This window comes from Eublepharis macularius, chromosome 2 (assembly GCF_028583425.1).
Source record: "Eublepharis macularius isolate TG4126 chromosome 2, MPM_Emac_v1.0, whole genome shotgun sequence".
In the NCBI taxonomy this organism is placed as follows: Eukaryota; Metazoa; Chordata; class Lepidosauria; order Squamata; family Eublepharidae; genus Eublepharis; species Eublepharis macularius.
The window spans coordinates 166,881,120-166,899,866 of NC_072791.1; positions in this window are offsets into that span (position 1 = coordinate 166,881,120).

Genomic DNA, 18,747 nt, shown 5'->3' on the forward strand with positions numbered 1-18,747 from the left:
AGCAAGCAACTAGGCAGACAACTCAAGGAGACGAGCAGGGGGCAGAAATTGATTACAAAACAGCAGGATGTAAACAACAAAAACGCGAGGGGCGAGGAGAAACGGAGCAGTACTTGCAAGAAGATCTGAATGAAGACGTATCAGCATTTCTAAAGAAGCAAGTGCAAGGATTAACAACAAGCATGAAAGAGAGAGCCATCCCCAGTTACTTCAAGTGGAAGAAGCTACCAAATGATAGAAGAATTCAAGTGAAGAAGAAAGCCGAGAAAAGCAATACGAATACAAGAATCAAGTTACAAGTGGGAGTTACTTAAAAGACTAAGGCCACAGTTTAAAGTCTGAAGAGTTTATTTTTCATTTCTTAGAAGTGGGATGTATGGGGTTTTTAAGGTTAAAAGTCAATTGAAGAATTAGTAAATTAGGTTAAAGTGAATAAGGGAAATGTAATGTATAGTTAACTAGGTAATTGATATTAAATACATTTATATATAAAATGGTAGAAGGAATTAAGAGGAAGGCAAAACTGTTAATAGTTTTTTTTTTAATTGTTTGTCTGTTTGTAGAATTGGGATGTATGATGCAAATGAAATGTCGTGAGCTAAATGAAGAAATTAGCAAATTAAGACAAATGGAAAAATTGGGAAATGTAATGGAAAGTTAACTGTGCAAATTGATATTAAGCAAATCTACATATAACTGTAGAAGGAAATAAGAGAAAGGTTAAATTGTTAATTTTAATCTATAGTGTTATTTGGGAAAATATTAAGCTAAATGTATTTAGATTAAAAAAATGGGAATGATAAATGAATGGTTTGAAGAAATGTATATGAGCAAAAGAAGTATGTTCTGATGGCTTTTTAATAGCTTATTAATAGTTATAGAATTGTATTAAGTAATGGTAAGTTAGGATTTTACCTCTAGTTAGTAGGGATAAAGGAAAAGCAATATAGAACAAATGATAAGAAAATACGGGACCGTAGTGCTGTCTGGAGTCTGCACAGAAAAGGGGGGAGGGGGAGGGGGAGGGGTTGGGATACATCTAGGGACAAAAGGGGAAATGTATTTGTAAGATATGAATGAATTGTATGTCAACCCATCCAATAAAAATTGTTTTTAAAAAAAAATGGAGGGCAAGTAGAAAACGTTGGGAGGTTTCAGGGCAAGTATCCTCCTATGACGGGGGCTGCTATTTCCAAATGAGTGTACCCTACAGACCCAAAGCTGATTTCTTATGGGATCTTCTGAAGCACCTCCTGCTCCGGTGGAGGAAAGCTCTTCGCCCTGGGGGAAAGTTGTTTTGTTGAAGAAGCATCTGGCCATCTGGACACACAGTGGCAGAATCACTGTCATAAACCCTTTAAATATTTTGTCTTTTCATAATACATGCTGTTGTGTAAAATCTGACATCAGTGGCATTCTTAGTAATTCTTCTCTTTAGCAATTGTTTATGTACAAAGGTGCTAATATTGAGTAAGATATTCTGAAAGAAGGCCAATATTCCTACTATGAAGGTACTAGTTACAGTGGTCCTAAAGACTATTGGACTAGGGTATGAAATCTGCCTATCCTGGAGACATTCCACTGAAGACAATAGAAGGACTTGAGAAATAAGTAGATTGAAAAATTCAATTGAATAGTGTTTAGGATTGCTAATGCTGTAAATATTCAAAGTCTATTCTGTTAGATGTTTTCATGGCAGTATAATTTATAGTCCTTTTTATTGATACCGTGTGAGCTCAAAGCAGGGATCAAGAGCCATCCCAAGAATGGAATTTTAGCTGTTTGACTGCTACCCAGAATAAAACATGCTGGGAACTCTTCCCTTAGAACATTAGGAAGCATTGGCCCATAAAGTCTATATTTTGGGGCTTTTACAGAACAGTACTTATAAATTTGATAGTGTTATCTTCTACAGCATAACCCAGATGTTAACCGTAGTTATTTAACAATAGTTGCTTGTTGTAAAAAATAAATAAATCCTAAACCATATTATAATTAATTTTAAGTTCCAAACAAGGGGAAAAATAATTCTGTCAGTATGAACAATTGTAAAACTGAAAAGATGTCTGCTGAACCCTGTTTCAGTGTTCACTTTAACACATGCAAATGTGGAAAAAAGCATATGTTGAGCTGATATTATTATGGATAAAAATGTTTTTACAAGATGTCAAGCTTTGTCATGTTTGTGAGAGAGTATAGTATGATGCTTGATCCTGATCACAGTCTTGTTTTGACAGTAGTTGTAACACTTGTTCAAATGATTTTAGTGTTACCTCATCACAAGCATTTTCATGACCCCTCTTTAGCAGCAGTGATATGGCACATAGGGAGATAGCTTGTATCACCATGGGCACCCACATGCTATTGTTGATAATGCCGTTTCAATTGTGGTATTAACTCTTATAATGTCAGCGCAGTAACTTCCGTTTATGAAAACAGAATGCTAGCTGTTCTGTGGATGTCTATATGACCAAAGAGATAAATCTGCTAGTAAGAAGCCAGTTGTAATGGTAATAATGGGCCTATTAGTATCCCAGAGTAATGAAGTGGCCCATCAAGCACATTCTTGTAACACCAGTCACTAGCCTTGTTGTCCCCGCCCCGAAGTAATAAGCTTTTGCCACATGCCAATTTTGCACATCTAGAAATTATACCATCTGTTTTTATATATCATTCATACTAAGAACTCCAGGCTTTTTCTACCTAACTTCTTTATACCTTGATATGCATGGCCAACTTAGTTTTTTTTAAAAAATGGGGTTCAGAATGACCGTAACAACACAGGCAGTGCAATCCTAAGGCCCGCCTTTCCGCCAGAGATCACACACTAGCATATCTATGGCACTGCTCATCCTGTCCCTAAAGACTTTTGTGGGAAAGCTACACTGGTGGCCGACACTAGCAAGGCACAGTGCGGCCACTGCAGGGAGTGCACTCCTGCTGTTTCGCTGACAACCCCACCAGCATCCACCAATGGCTGTGCTGCTGCTCTTGAAAGGCCTGCAAGTGTCAAGCAAAGGCATAGCGAGTACGTGGGCCATGATCCTCCTGTCTGTTGATACCTCTACCTTCCCTGCTAGAGACCAGGTGGGTGGGGACCACAGGCCCCCACAATCGTGGTGCCTGTATCTAGGCACCCAACTCTGGGTTAGCCCTCTGTGGAGGGGGATCCTAAGGGCTGGCCTGGCTCCCCACTGGGGCCAGATGAGCTGTCAAGGCCCTTCCCGTTTGTGGCTCCCCCTGGCATTGCCCACTGATGTTGCCCTCCTCCCCTGCAAAGAGTGAGCATTCGGAGCACAAAGAATCCCCACAATCATGATCACTGTGCCCCCACAAAGGCACCTGTCCTGAGAGGGGCCCCATGCATGGGCAAAGGGAGTTGCTCACCAAGCAGCAGGTGGTATGTGGGCCCACCCCCTGTGTTTGGCAAGGGTCAGGGCAGCAGCTGAGGCACCACACACCCAGAAGGCCCCCCTGCCACACTTCTGCCCCGGGATGTGGTCACACGCCCCCTCCATGGAAGGTGCATCGTTAGGGAAGGAGTCTCTGGAGGGCTCCCCAGAACACACCACAGGAGTGGCCAGAGGGCTCAATCCTCCCAGTGGACAAGGAGGGGGCTGCAACCTGCTTGAGAGCACACCACATTCACTGGAGGGGGGGGGGTGTCCTGGCGTGCCATCCATGTTGCTGGGGGTGATCCCACAGTGTGCCCTGGGCCACTCCTGCAGGAGGGGAGATGGGAGTGGTGCTGGTGACAGGCCACGAACTGCACCCATCAGCTGCTCAAGTAGCTCGTCAATGTATGCCTGGCCCTTGTGTGTGACAGCCAGCAGACACCCCAGGGGGTCTGCTGCCACTGCAGATGCAGCCATCCCAGCCATACATTCATGGTTCAGCCACAGTCTCCCTCCACTCATGGCAGGTCTCTAGCTGCTCCCTCTCAGTCACCACCCCTGGCCCCTTCCTCCTACTTTTTTTCTTCAGTACTCTCTGGGTTAACAGTCTCAGTTGGAATGGGGAGCTGGCAGGCAGTCATCTGCCCAGTCACCCACTTTCATTGGTGAAGGATTCAGTGGGGGACACCACCAGGAACAAGGATCTGGTCCCTCCCTCTCTGTGCATGTTTGCACATTGCGGGGACTAGCTGACTACCTCTGGTATCATCCTCATCCCCTGCAATCTTCGGGCATCTGCCTGGCTTCTTGGATCCCAGTGGCACGCCAGGGGCTGAGATCCCAATACCCCCCCTGGTGTCTACCATGCTCCTGGGTGTGAGGTAGAGGGGAGGTGGGGAGGGGGCTAGGCCTTGTTGGGAGACAGTCTCCAAGGTGTCTCTGGGTCCCTTCTCTTCCTGGCATCGGAGTCTCATGGAGTATCATGGAGGTGTAGAGGTGCTGGGAGCCTCCCTGAAGCAACCCTTTCTATTCAAACCCGGAGCCAAGGACCTGAAGCAACCCTTTCTATTCAAACCCAGAGCCAAGGACCACCCACTGGTTTGAGCAACAAGGTGGCCCTACAGGGGAGTGGAGTATGGGGATTTGGCCACAGGCAAGCGGACGGACTGAGAGATGGCTGGTGGTCGACCCAGATTTTATTGCACTGCTAACAGACAACCTCACTGGGATGGTGATAGTGCCTGTGTGTGCATTAGCTGGGGTGGGAGAGCCGTCCTCATGCTGTGGTCCCAGCAAACCCAGTTGGGCGCCAGGTTGATTTAGGAGCCATCCTGGGGCCAGGCAGGAGAGCCAGTCACAACGGGTTGCAAGGGGATGAAACAGCCATGCTCCTGAGTGTCACAGATAGCCCATAACCTGCTTGAAAGAGAAAGAGAGACATGTGCAGGGAGCATGACAACCTCAGCCCTTCTTCGGCCACAGCCAGAGCTGCCACACCATTCTGAGGGGACCCATGTCCCAGGCAACTAGGTGCTGAACAGCCCTCTTGTGGTGCTCCTCAGTTGCATCTGGACTTATGCTGCTGCCATGGCTGAATGGCGCTCTGATCCAGTAAGGGAGACAGCCAAGCTTCTGTGCACCCACCTTAACAGGAAGTTCTGAGAGCAAGCTCCCAGTCACCCCAACCCGTGGCTGTGTTCTCATATCTGCTGGTGGTGGTGGGTGTCCAAAGGGAGCCAGACAGGGCCCTGGCATGGAAAGCTAGAACTCCCCCTCCCAATGGCTGTGTTGAGCACTGCTCCCTGGGTGACTGCATATTGGGCATGTATGGGCTGTGCTGGCTCGTGGGCAAGGGCTTCCGCCCTGAGCCTCAACTGTAGAGGCCAGCATTTGGGGGGACACCACTGGTGAGGGTATGGGAGGGGCTAGTGTGAATGGGGAAGCTGGGGCATCTGGATCCTCAGCTCTTTCTTCCTTGTAGGTGCACCCTCGCCCCTTCCTAAGCCAAGACTCTGGATGGGTTACTTGTATGGGAACTTGAGAGGGGGTTGTAACACAGACATTCAGGACTTAGCTCTGCTCCTGTGTGTGAGTGTGAGGAACACCATGAATTTCACCAAGTTCCCCTTCATACTCTTGCTCTGCCACCATGTGCACTCTTCCTGCCTCACACTGTAAGTATCCATGGCAGAGGGCTTTAGGGCAGAGCCTCTAGCTGTGTTCCTACTGGGGTTTATGGGCATCTCAGCTGGAGGGTATGTAGGGTGGGCAGGGGAATGACTGGTGGCAGAGAAGGGGACCTGGCCACTGTAGGGGCATGAGTAGATTGGTCACTGCAGCAGTCAGCATCCTATGGTTCACTGGGCTGTATGGTTGGGGCCTGGCAGGGGGGAGGCAACTTCTCCTTTACAATGGGCATCTATGTGCTATGTCACTTTTTTTTGAGGCGTAACTCTCCGCTGCTGCTGGGGGAGTTCCCATGCCCAGGATGCCTCTAGGAGTAGACTAACTCATACTGCCCTCCTGGCATGCTCCCAGACCACCAGTACAGGCAGTTACATTCCAGTTCTGCCTGCGCTGAGCCACTGCAGCCGAGCACCAGCAGGGGATTTAGGCAGAGTGGCACCAGGCTGTTGCGCTGTTGTAGGAGGGGGTTATGATGGTGTAAGTGCAAGATATGCCATAGTAGCTTCTGGTCAGCTTCCAGAGCACTACCCCCTGGTTTGTGCTACTTATTAATTTAAAAAAAAAGACTTTACTTTTAGTTTAATTTGTTGGTTATAAAGGGAAAAGATATAGGTGAGGAACAATTGTTTAACTAGAGAATAAAATAAAAATAAACAAGTGATAAGCACAATTCTCCTTCCCCAAGTGTGAAGCTTATCTTTCAATGACAGTGAATGAAACGAGGCAGAATAATACTCCACCAGTGTGGTGTAGTGCTTAAGTGACTGGCTAATGAAGCCCTGGATTCAAATACACACTTGGTCACGAAACTCACTGGGTGACCTTGGACTTGTTGCTCTGCCCCTCTCAACCTAACCTACCTCCCAAGCTTGTTGTGAGGATACAGTGGAGGAGGGAGAACCACATACACTGCCCTAGCTTCTTGGAGAAAGGGTGCAATAAAATGTTATAAATAGATGTTTTGTAGAGAGGTCAGTCTCCTGTCTATTCTCATCTTGAACTCAGATTCAATGCCAAATTTAAAATCATATGGTTATGTAAAATGAAAATTAGAAAATCAATTGAGATTGTTATATACTCAAATGCTGTTAAATTGGGTATATCATTAGAGATACGGTGAATGTCATAAACCGTTGCAGATTCCCTGTTATACAGTGTCTGAAATGTTGTGTACCGTTATACTCTTTATGTATCGTTGTGATTGTTATTATAAAGAAAATTTAATAAATAAATAAATAAATAGATGTTTTGGATAAGGCTGTCAAGTGGCTAATGTTTTTTGCGGATTATTCATCTGGCTGATTCAATTAAATTATCATGTCAACAAAATCTCAATATAGATGTGTTTTTGAGGATGTTGAAAGTAGAGCATCATTTCTTTTAAGAAAGCAGTAGCTTATTATAGTTTAATAAATAAAAGATATCACTCACTATTGGAAGGAAAGGCTATTATCCAGCAGTGGATTCTGTTGATCAGTACTGCTGAACTTTCACTTTGTTTGTGTCTTACCAAAGCTTTTGGTTTGCTAGTATCACTTGGATTTGAAAATGGCCACTCTTTTCCTGGTGTTGGGTCGATGGGTTAAGCCAGCCCACGCAGATGAAATGAACAATGAGGCCAAGGTTACCCCACCACTTGCTCCTGAAATAGTAAAGTGTAGGGAGGTAAGCAAGCCAGTTTAAGATAGTGCACAGGTGTCTCTCCAAGTCAACACTTACAGTGCAGTCCTGCAGAGTTACATCCTGCTAAATTCTCTGAAGTCCCAGATATTTAAGAAGTGAATACTAAGAAGAGCTAAGTTTGATGTATTTGATTGAGCAACATTAACTAGACTTGCTTGTGGTTCTTGTTATTCTAGGTAGGTAATATTATTTTAGATTGCAATGCAGTCCATCTGCTATATTTGGGAACAGAATGGAAGAAAAAAGCATCTTTATGCTTCCTTTAGTAAAGTTAGTCTAATTTTAATAATTCTTTCTTGCCCTTTTACTGATGAAGTTTCTGAAGTACATTCATGTTTGGTGAGTTGGCCTTAGCTGTGAGTGGGCATGAAAAGAAGACAGAGGGAAGGCGGGACAGAGTGCCTGTAGAAGGTACCATCAACATCTGCAGCTAGATCAGTGAGATTTTCTGTTGGTCTGCACTTCCGTCTTTGTATGCAGGATGCTAAGAATCAGACTAGACATTATGATGGCTTTGAGTTTGACCTGTGGCCACCACTGCCATTTTAGAGAAGAATTTGAATTTTTTAAAAATGCCACAAGGGTGTGATCCTGATCAGCCAATGGTGCAGGGAAACATAGGGAATCTTATCTTCCACAACACCTTTTCAAATACTGAAGCAAAGATGAGTTGTTTGGGCACTTGAAAAGGTAGAGGGGTCAAGAGCACTTGGGTCCCTGCACCACCCTTGCAGTAGTTTTTAAATGGTCAAATTCTTTAAAATAGCAGCATTGGCCATGGGACAAATGTGTGGCTGCCGTATTGTTTAGTTTGGTCCTAAGTGAAGCAATGGTACTGAATAAACTTAAGATTTCTCCATTTAGGTGTTATGACAAATCAAAATAAAAAACATGGTTAAGAAGTCAGGCAAAACGAATCGCACCCATCAGTAAACCAGAGTTTGTTGGGTACTCTGCATTTAAACATTACACGAAACCAGAGTTTAATGTATTTAGGGTTTTATAAACTCTGGTGTATTTTGTGACATCTAAATACAGCATTAGTCTGTATCGCAAAAACAATGAAGAGTCTTATGGCATCTAAAAGAGTAACGCAGACTGAAACTGCACAGACTTTATTGTAGCATTGGTTCCTCTCATGTCCACCTTCAAGATTATGTTGCTAATTTAGATGCCAAATTTGAATTAGTTGTGGATACATAATCAACACTATCAGCAAACCAGGTGTCCAAAGCCAGTAGCTATGTGGCACGTGCAAAAGTTCTTCAGTGTTACCTCCTTATTCTTGATTAAACTCTCATTGAGTGGCGGGAAACTAAAGCCTTTTCAGACATTTATAGTGGCATGTGCATATAATGTGTGTGTGAGACTGGGATTCTGGCAGCAACCGCTGCCTCCAATTTACACATGTTTTTTGGAACACATGGGGAGAGCATATATAGCTCTCTTGATGTTTAGAATTTTTTTCAGGCTGCCTGGTCCCATGAAGAGAAGTCTTATGTATTGTAGGGTCTATGCAACAATGAATGTGTGTAAACTGGGGTAGAATTTGCAATTATGATCGCATTCCTTCCCTATGCTTATTCATATAAAAGTCCAAAAAGGGTTATGTGAACTTTGTAGATTTGATCCATGCCCATTGAAGAATTATACCACACTTCATAAAGAAATAAACGATTCTTGTTTTGCCATTCTTTCTGGTTTTGAAAATTTCAAGTATGAGCCATAAGTGTGATTTACAATGTTACAGAATAGCAATACATTGAATTGTTTTTGCATCATGTTGATTTTTTTCAAAACATGTACGTTTGAGACTACTGTTGTTACTTGTGCTACTCTGTTCTTCAAATTATTGTGCACACATCCAGTAATTCCTAAGGGGACCTTCTCCATGTTTCCTTTCCTTCACTAGTAGATGATTCTCTGCCCAACGAGCCTCATGTTTGATTTGAATTGTCTCTCATTGTCTTGGCTGATTCTTGCAAAATTAACGTGGTTTGTAGTACCACATTCATATTTAAAACCTGAAGTCACGTTTATGTATTGTGGATACCATGGTGAAACAGAAGGGGATCAAACCTTACTATAGCTTCCACAGGAAATGCAATGATGCACAGACACATGGCACCACCCCTGTGACTGTACCATAGAATAAGGAAGAACTCAGAAACATGAGCTTTTCCCGATTGTATGCTGATAGAATTTATCAATTACCAATCTAGTTCCAAATATAGCTGAGGGGAACTTCCCCATCACTAGTCTCCTGTGAAGGAGTGCCCTGTTGTCAGCCAGTATATGACAGCAGCTGAATTCTTCTATCCAGCAATGACAGGCTTTCCTATTTCTGATCCATTCCTACAAGCAGTCTGTGTTTGTCATGCAGGAAAGATGGTTGTTTCCTCCAGGGATAATTGTGTTCAGCTCCAAGGGAGGTAGCAGATCAGTCTTGAGATGTTATTCCTAGGCATAGTTACATGGAAGCAAGAAAAAATTGACTTTAAATTAGTGTTGTGTAAGAGAGAATGCAGAGACTGAACGTATAGGACTTGTTGTGTTTAGAATGTTGGACTAGACTCAGGGATAGCTGGATTTCAATCCCCACTCTGTCATTAAAGTTGACTTGGTAACCTTGGGCCAGTAACTCTGTCTTAACCTAACCTACCTCAGAGGGTTGTTGTGAAGATAAAATGGGGAAGTGAGAACTTGAGAAAAGGGCAGGATAAAAATGTAATGGACAGATAGTCAGATACTTAATATTCCTAATTCATTTAGTATCACTTTGTATTTTACTATGGATTTTGACTCACTTTTATACCTACTTTAAAGAAAAGCTGTGTGAAGCTTCAGAGCTTGTCTATTCTAGTAAAAGTCATGGGTGCTTTCCACACCGGGACAGGCATATGTATTTTCCCTGGTGCTGCTGCAGCTGTTGCAATGGGGCTTCCACATAGCTGGAAGTTTCCCTGTTCCTAATCTCGTGGCAGTGGCCACTCCTCCCCCCCGGCTTTTGGATTTTTTTTATCAGCAATGAATATTGCTATAATGTTATGATGATCTGTGTAATTTTCTGTGCACTCCTAGCTGTCATTTAAAAAAGTATCTAGCCTCTTTTGTTGCAGAGATATAAGGGGAAAGGCATATTTCCACAATGAAATGGGCTAGACACATACTTTAAAAAAATGAAAGCTTGGGATTTTACAGAAAATGATACACAGATTGTTATAAAATTATACTAATATTTTGATATTCACTGCTGATTTAACGCCCCCCCCCCAATTCATCCAAGTGGAGGGGGGATTGCCACCATGAGGACAGGGGCAAAGAAAATGGCAGCCATATAGACAGGACTGGGAAAATCTGAATTTCCCCTCCTACAAGGCAGCCATTAAGGCTTTGTTGCAGTCTTTTCCAAAACACTGCAGAAAGGCAGATTTGGGAAAGATTGAAGAATAGCTAGGGAATCCTGGGAGATGCATGAATGTACTTCCCAACAGCATTGAACCTGGGGCAAATAACACATATGGAAATGACCACAATGCTATTTCAGTTGTGGGGTTTTTTTTAACAGAATAAAAGTTTCAATAAGCGTGGGGCAAAGTTCATAACCTAGTTCAAAGACCTACTTTTGGATCTATTCAGATTAAGTTGCGCAGAAAGTGTATAGTAAGCTTATCTGTTCAATTTACTTTTTAAACTTCAGAAGAACTGGAAATATATGTACTTGCTGCAGAGAACTAATAATGTGAACTAAAAACAATGAAGAGAAGGGGAAAAGGTTGCTCACCACTTTCCTAGGTGCTCCCCTGCAGACTATTTTGTCTTTGCACTCATACAGTGTCTGTAGTATGTATTGTAAATATGGACCAGGGATTTCTCTACCTTTTGTTCAACCTATTCTTTTTGCACAAAAGTGAACCAAGCTTCCAAGAGATGACAGATTACTGCTAATAAAAATACTAACAAAGAGCAACTGTTTTATCATTAGAAAGCACCATGTTTCACCCAATGGGGAATTGATTCCAATCAGTTTATGGCAGGACATGACTTCTTCCAGCCATGGTACAGTACTATAAATCCCACTTTGTAAATTGATCATTTTATAGATATGGGGAAGATATACAGAGAAATTTGTAAACAGATGATGCCTGGCGATTCTTTGGATCATGTTTGGGATGTTTGACCTTCAGATGGGATTTGGAAGAGATTTATAATTCATTTAAATGCAGTTTGGCAGCTCCACACTAGTGTATGTGTGTGTGTTCGCATAAGAGAACTAAGCAAATATGATAAAAAGACTGTTTGGCCACCAGGGGAGAGCAAGTAAAAATTGCAAAAAGAATACTAATATGAATTATTATATGGATTATATAGGAGATGCAGCTCCTAGAACCGCAACTTGAACTATGTATGTGACCATGGTTTTTTTTTAAATCTAAAAAAAAAAGAAGCCAGAAAGATGGAAGCAGTATGCTGATGGAGATTATGTAATCCTATGCAGAATTATTTCAATCTCAACCCATTGTGTTCAATGTAGAGATTGCATTATAACATTAGTTCTAAATATACACAAGGAAGTAAGTCCCACTGAACTTAAAAGCTCTTCTAAACATACTTAGATCTGGTATAAATGTGTTTAAAAGATACAAAATATTAAATATAGTGAATACTAGGTTGTTGGAGGAAGGGCCTAGTTGGGACTAAAAGCATCTTTATAATAGATTATCAGACATATTATATGAAAGAGGAAAGAGATTTGTGGACTTTGTGGAGAAGATCTGTCATTATGGCCACGCTTTGTCACTGTTGCAGTGACTACAAAAGGATGCTTAGTCATTTTCTACATTAATTAGTCTCTCAGATTGGAATCCAAAATCTTTGAAATTAGACTGAATCTCCTTATTTCTATGAAATGTGTGTCCATGAAAGGACTACAGCAAAAGTCCATGAGGCTGTCAGGGCTCTCTACTTTATCTTTATTGTCTTTAAAGTCCTCGGTACTTTTGTACATGAATCAAAGCCTACAGAGTGTCTTAACTTGCTGAAAAGGACAATTTTTTAACTCCCTACACCTTGGAATTATCTGTGGGTACCTAAGCCAGGACAATGACAAAAGCTGGAGCTAGCTAGAGCTAGAATATTTAGTGTAAAAGGAGGAAGTTAATAACATAGACAACATAGGGAACCATGGAGTTAGTGTAATCTGTGGTACTTTTTAATCTTCTATCTGAATGGTCTTGTACCTTGTGTGTGTGTGTGTGTGTTACATGCTGTCAAGTTGCCTCTGACCTATGGCAACCCTGTGAAGGAAAGATCTCCAAAATGTCCTATCATTAAGTGAAGCCTCTTTTGAAAAAAACATCTTTGGACCCCACTGACCCGTCCAGTTACCACCCAGTATTGAACCTCTTGTTTCTGGGAAAGGTGATTGAGTGGATGGTGGTGGAACAGCTGCAGGTTTTCCTGGAAGAGACCTCTGTCCTGGACCCATACCAGTCCGGTTTCCGTCCGGGCCATGGGACGGAGACATTGTTGGTTGCCCTCACGGACGACCTCCATAGGCACCTGGATCGTGACGGGTTGGCGCTGCTGATTTTGTTAGACCTTTCAGCGGTGTTTGACAAGGTCAATCATGAGTTGTTGGCCCACTGCCAACAATTCACATTGGTTGCCCTCATGGATGACCTCCGTGGGCACCTGAATTGTGATGGTGTAATATGTTGTTCAATCTTTATATGTGCCCCCTCGCCCAGCTGGTGCGGAGGTTTGGACTGGGTTGTCATCAATATGTGGATGACACCCAGTTGTATCTGCTGATGGGCGATTGACCTGACTCTGCCCCTGATGCCCTGTTGAGAGCTTTGGAGGCCGTGTCTGGATGGGTGGCACAGAGCAGGCTGAAGTTAAATCCCGCGAAGACGGAGGCCCTGTACTTGGGCCGTGGGCTGTTGGAGGAAGGGATCCATCTCCTGGCTTGGGGGGGGGGCACCACTTGTGCCCGTACCATCAGTCAGGAGTTTGGGCGTGGTCCTGGATTCCTCCTTATTATGGAGGCCCAGATAGCAACGGTTGCCCGGGCTGCTTTTTTCCATCTTCGGCAGGCCAGGCAGCTAGCCCCCTCTCTCTCAGCCCAGGACCTAATGACAGTGATCCATGCAGCAGTCACCTCCAGGTTGTATTACTGTAATTTGCTCTATGCAGGGCTGCCCTTGGGTATGATCTGGAGACTACAGTGGGTCCAGAATGCTGCTGCACGTGTTTTGACAGGTGTTCCTTATAGGACACACATTACACCAATTCTGCAGCAGCTCCACTGGCTCCCCGTGAAATTCTGGATCCGGTTCAAGGTGCTGGTTTTGACCTATAAAACCCTAAACAGATTGGGACAAGCATACCTGAGGGACTGCCTCTCCCCATACGTGCCCTGGAGAATGCTCCGATCAGCTGGAAAACATCTGCTGGTTGTCCCTGGCCCCAGGGAGGCTCGGTTGGCCTCGACCAGGGCCAGGGCCTTTTCAGTTCTGGCTGCAACCTGGTGGAGCTCTCTGTCTGAGGACACTCAGGCGTCTCAGGATCTTCTATCATTTCAGCAGGCCTGTAAGACGGAAATGTTCCGCCAGGCGTATGGTTGAGGCCAGCATGAGATCCTTACTGAGCCTCCCACCTCTCCCACTGTGGGGTTATACAGTGTCCACTGGCCGGCTGCCTGATGTATGGGTACAGCTCAGGACTATGTAGTGCCCATTCGTTAGTTGACCCACATATGAGTTGTAGTATGTTATCTGTCCACTTCCCTCCTCCTGTATGTTGATGGGCAGGAATCTGGAATTGACCCCGTCTTGGGACAGTTATTATCTGTTTGTTGATTTTATAGTATGAACTGTTGTTTTATGAATTGTTTAATATTTTATTGTATTTTTATAACTGTTGTACCTCACTCTGAGCCCGCTTGTGGGAAGGGCGGGTTAAAAATGTAATTAATAACCACCACCACCACAACAGCCGTGACTGATTGGTTAAAACAGAGTCGACTGAAACTGAACCCAGCAAAAATGGAGGTCCTGTACTTGAGCCATGGGGGACTGGGTTCAGGACTCCAGCTCCCGGCCCGCGATGGGGCACAGCTTGTGCCAGTTCCGAGGGTCAGTTCTGATGGTCAAGGGGTGATCCTGGATGCCTCCCTGAAAATGGAGGCACAGGTCGCAGTGGTTGTCAGGTCTTTTTTCCACCTGCGGCGCACTAGGCAACTTGTCCCCTACCTGTCTACCTGTGACTTAACTACAGTGATCCAGGCAACGGTCACCTCTAGGTTAGATTACTGTAACTCACTCTACGCAGGCCTATCCTTGAGCCTGACCCGGAGATTGCAGCTGGTGCAAAATACAGTGGCGTGCGTCATTATGAAAGCACCAAATAGGGTGCATATTACACCAATACTGCGTGAGCTGCATTGGTTGCCAGTGGAGTACCGGATCAGGTTCAAGGTTCTGGTATTGACCTATAAGGCCTTGTGCGGACTGGGGCCAGCATACTTAAGGGACCGTCTCTCCCCATATATTCCCCAAAGGATGCTCCAATCAGGAGAAAAACAATTGTTATCAGTCCCTGGCCCCAAGAAGGCCTGTCTTGCCTCGACTAGAGCCAGGGCTTTCTCAGTCCTGGCTCCTACCTGGTGGAACGCTCTGTCTACTGAGACCAGGGCCCACCAGGATTTACTATCTTTTTGCTGGGCCTGTAAGAGTTGTTCCACCAGGCTCATGGCTGAGGTTGGGCTGGCCGGAGAATGCAACATCTACCCCCCTCCCTGTGAAAGCTGCCCACCACTGTTTGTTTTTCAGCTGCTGTTACTGTGCTGCTATATCTAGTTGTACTGCTGCATTGTTTGTTAACTGTTGTATTGCTGCTGCCAGGCAAAGAGTGCTGCTATTTTTATATGATGTTTTAATATGGAACATTTTAAAATGATTTTAAAGTTGTTATCTGCCCTGAGCCCGCTTGCGGGGAGGGCGGAATACAAATACGATATAAATAAATAAATATAAATAAATAAAGAACAACAATAATAAACAGACTTGCTCAAATCCTGCAAACTGGAGGATGTGGCTTCCTTTATTGAGTCAAGCCATCTTGTTTAAGGTCTTCCTCTTTTCCTACAGCCTTCCACTTTCTCTAGCATTATGTCAGACCTGTGGCTAAATAATAATTGTAATCCAGACTAACTTCTGCAATTAGACAAGAGTCCGTTGTTTTCAAAAGATTTACTGAAAAAAGCAATCATTATAGTCCACTGGCCCAGATGCAATATCTGGGCTGGTACACGTGTATTGTTACGAATGACAGGCAAAGAACAAGGTACAGAGTATCAAACCCCAGCAGGCCCATCCTCCCCCCACAGTTCTCAAAACAAGCCGCTTGAAGCTGAGAAAGTGAAAGTTTTCCAAGGTTGGAAAAGCTGTAGTCAAAACATTCCTCTTCTGTGAGATAGCTGCTAGGGAACGTCTTGGCACCTGTGAATAAAGCACTTAGAATACTAAAAGAATTAAAATGGAGTCTCTTTGGTTATAACATAAAGGAAAGCATTCTGAACTTGACACATTATTGACTTTTCCAGAATCTTGTCTTCTCATGATGTGACCAAAGTATGATAGCCTTAGTTTTGTCTTTTTCGCTTCTAGGGACAATTCATGCTCGATTTGATCTAGTACTCACTTATTTGTCTTTTTGGCTTTCCATAGTATCCGCAAAACTCTCCTCCAGCACCACATTCAAATGAATCAATTCTCTTCCCGTCAGCTTTCTTCACTGTCCAACTTTCATAGCCATACATAGTAATGAGGACTACCGTAGTTTGGATTATCTTGATCTTGGTTCCCAGAGAGACATCTTTATCTTTAAAGATCTTTTCTAGCTCCCTCACAGCTGCTCTTCCAAGTCTCAATCTTCTGATTTCTTTATTGCAGTCTCCCTTTTGGTTGATGATTGAGCCAAGGAATAGAAAATCTTGGACAATTTCAATTTCCTTATTGTCAACTTTAAAATTGTGTAATTCCTCAGAAGTCATTACTTTTGTCTTCTTGATGTTCAGCTGTAATCCTGCTTTGGCACTTTCTCCTTTAACCTTCATCAGTAGTCATTTCAAGTCTTCACTATTTTCTGCCAGTAACGTGGTGTTATTTGCATATTTCAAGTTGTTAATGTTCCTTCCACCAATTCTCACTCCACCTTCTTCTAGATCTAATCCAGTTTTCCTTATGATATACTCTGCATAAAGGTTGAACAGGTAGGGAGATAATATGCATCCTTGTCTGACACCCTTGCTAACTGGAAACCATTCTGTTTCCCCATATTCTGTCCTGACAGTAGCCTCTTGTCCAGAGTACAGGTTGCTCATCAAAACAATCAGATGTTGTGGCACCCCCATTTCTTTTAAGACTCTCCATAGCTTTTCATGATCCACACAATCAAAAACTTTGCTGTAATCTATAACACACAGGCTGATTTGCTTCTGAATTTCCCTGGTATATTCCATTCGCCATCGTAAATTTGCAATGTGATCTCAGGTGCCTCTTCCTTTTCTGAATCCAGTGTGAACATCTGACATATCTTGTTCCATATATGGTAGGAGTCTTTGTTGTAGAATTTTAAGCATTACTTTGCTTGCATGGAAAATTAACGCAATAGTCCAATAGCTGCTGCACTCTTTGGCATCTCTTTTTTTGGAATTGGAATAGAAACAGAGACTTTCCAGTCTATGGGCTACTGTTTTGTTTTCCATATTTGTTGACAGATTCTTGTTAAGATTCTGATGGACTCTATGAGCTGAGCTTTCCCAAGCTGGTAATCCACAGTCTGAGCACTCACACAAAAGCCAAGGAAGAGTGCAAGGTTCAAAAGCCCAGTCCAGTCCATAGTCAGAGCATGAGGTAAACTCCAGGAGTGGGTCCAGAATCCAAAAGCCAGGTCAAGTCCAGTCCCAGGTCAGTTACTGATAGTGTCAGGTCTAGAAGCAGGCATGAGTAAGATACACGGTACACAGAATGGTTGCAGGTAGTGTAACATTTTTGCTTCCATGCCTAGTGATTCCTCCAGGCTGGCTTTTATAGCCAGGAGTGGTTTGCAGCCAGCTGCTAGGGCTCCATCCTGATGCTGCACATCATCACTCTCCAACAGGTGGCAGCGGCTCAGAAGGCGAGTACTGCACTGTCTTTCCTGTAGCTCCAGCCTCTGCCTTTGTCTGTGGTGCTCTTTAGGTGTGGGTGAACCTGAGGGGGTGGAAGTCCCTGGCTGAACTTCCCCTCTGGTGTTGAGGCTGGAGAGTACCAGTGGCTCTGTCTCAGCTGCTGGCTGTGAACTCTGATGAACCAGCAGCTGCAGCTGCTGATCACCGGCTTCTGCTGAGTCAGGGCTGGCTACACAGAGCTCCTCTTCTCCCAAGGAATCCTCACTCTCACTGAGCCCAGACCAGGCCATGACACCCTGTTTCTGTAGCTTGAAATAGCTCTGTTGGTATTCCATCTACTCCAGGTGCTTTGTTTCTCTCAATTGCTTTGAGTGTAGCTTTTACTTCACTTTCTAGGATTTCTGGATCTTCATCAAAAGTATCCGTCATCCTTCTGTCTCTTTTGTTTAGTTCTTTGGTGTATTGTTTCCATCTTTCCTTTATTTTGTCCTGATCAGATACTCTATTTCCGTTTTGATCTTTCAGCATCCCAAGTCATGGCTTGAATTTCCCCTTGATTTCTTGGATCTTTTGGAACAGATCTCTTCTTCCTTTTTTGTTGTTGTCTTCTATTTCTTTGCACTGATTATAATAATAGATTTTTTTGTCTATGTGGGCAAGTAGCTGAAAAGCTGCATTTAGAATTTTGACCCTATTTCTGCCACTTTCTGCTTTTGCTTCTTGTCTATCTTTAGCAATTTTAAGAGTTTGCTCAGTCATCCATTTAGGCTTCTCTTTTCTTTTGGCTACAGGAATAGTCTTTGCACATTCTTCCTTGATAATATCTCTGGTCTCAGCCCATAGTTCTTCAGCTGACAATCAAGTAAACTTAGTATTGCAAATCTGTCTTTAAATTCTTCAGGAATATTATTTAGATTGTATTTTGGCACTATGATTCTTTTAGTGTTTCTCTTCAGCTTTATTCTAATTTTTGATATTAGCAACTCATGATCTGTATTGCAATCAGCTTCTGGTCTAGTTTTAGCAGAGAGAATAGAGCTTCTCCATCTTACCTTATGTATGAGTGCACATTATGCTGATTGAGAAGCAGCCATGTATCAGGATATGCCCTTTCTAAATTATCTGCAGTTGATACAATGAAAGACTTTTGTGACACCTGAAAGATTAATATATTTATTGTGGCGTAAGGTTTTGTGAGCACCCTTTGTCAAAATGCAGGAAGTCTCATTGATAGTTATCTACTTGTGTCAGTCATGAATACAGGACAGTGGGGCTACCCACAGACAAGGTAGGGGGTTTCATTCT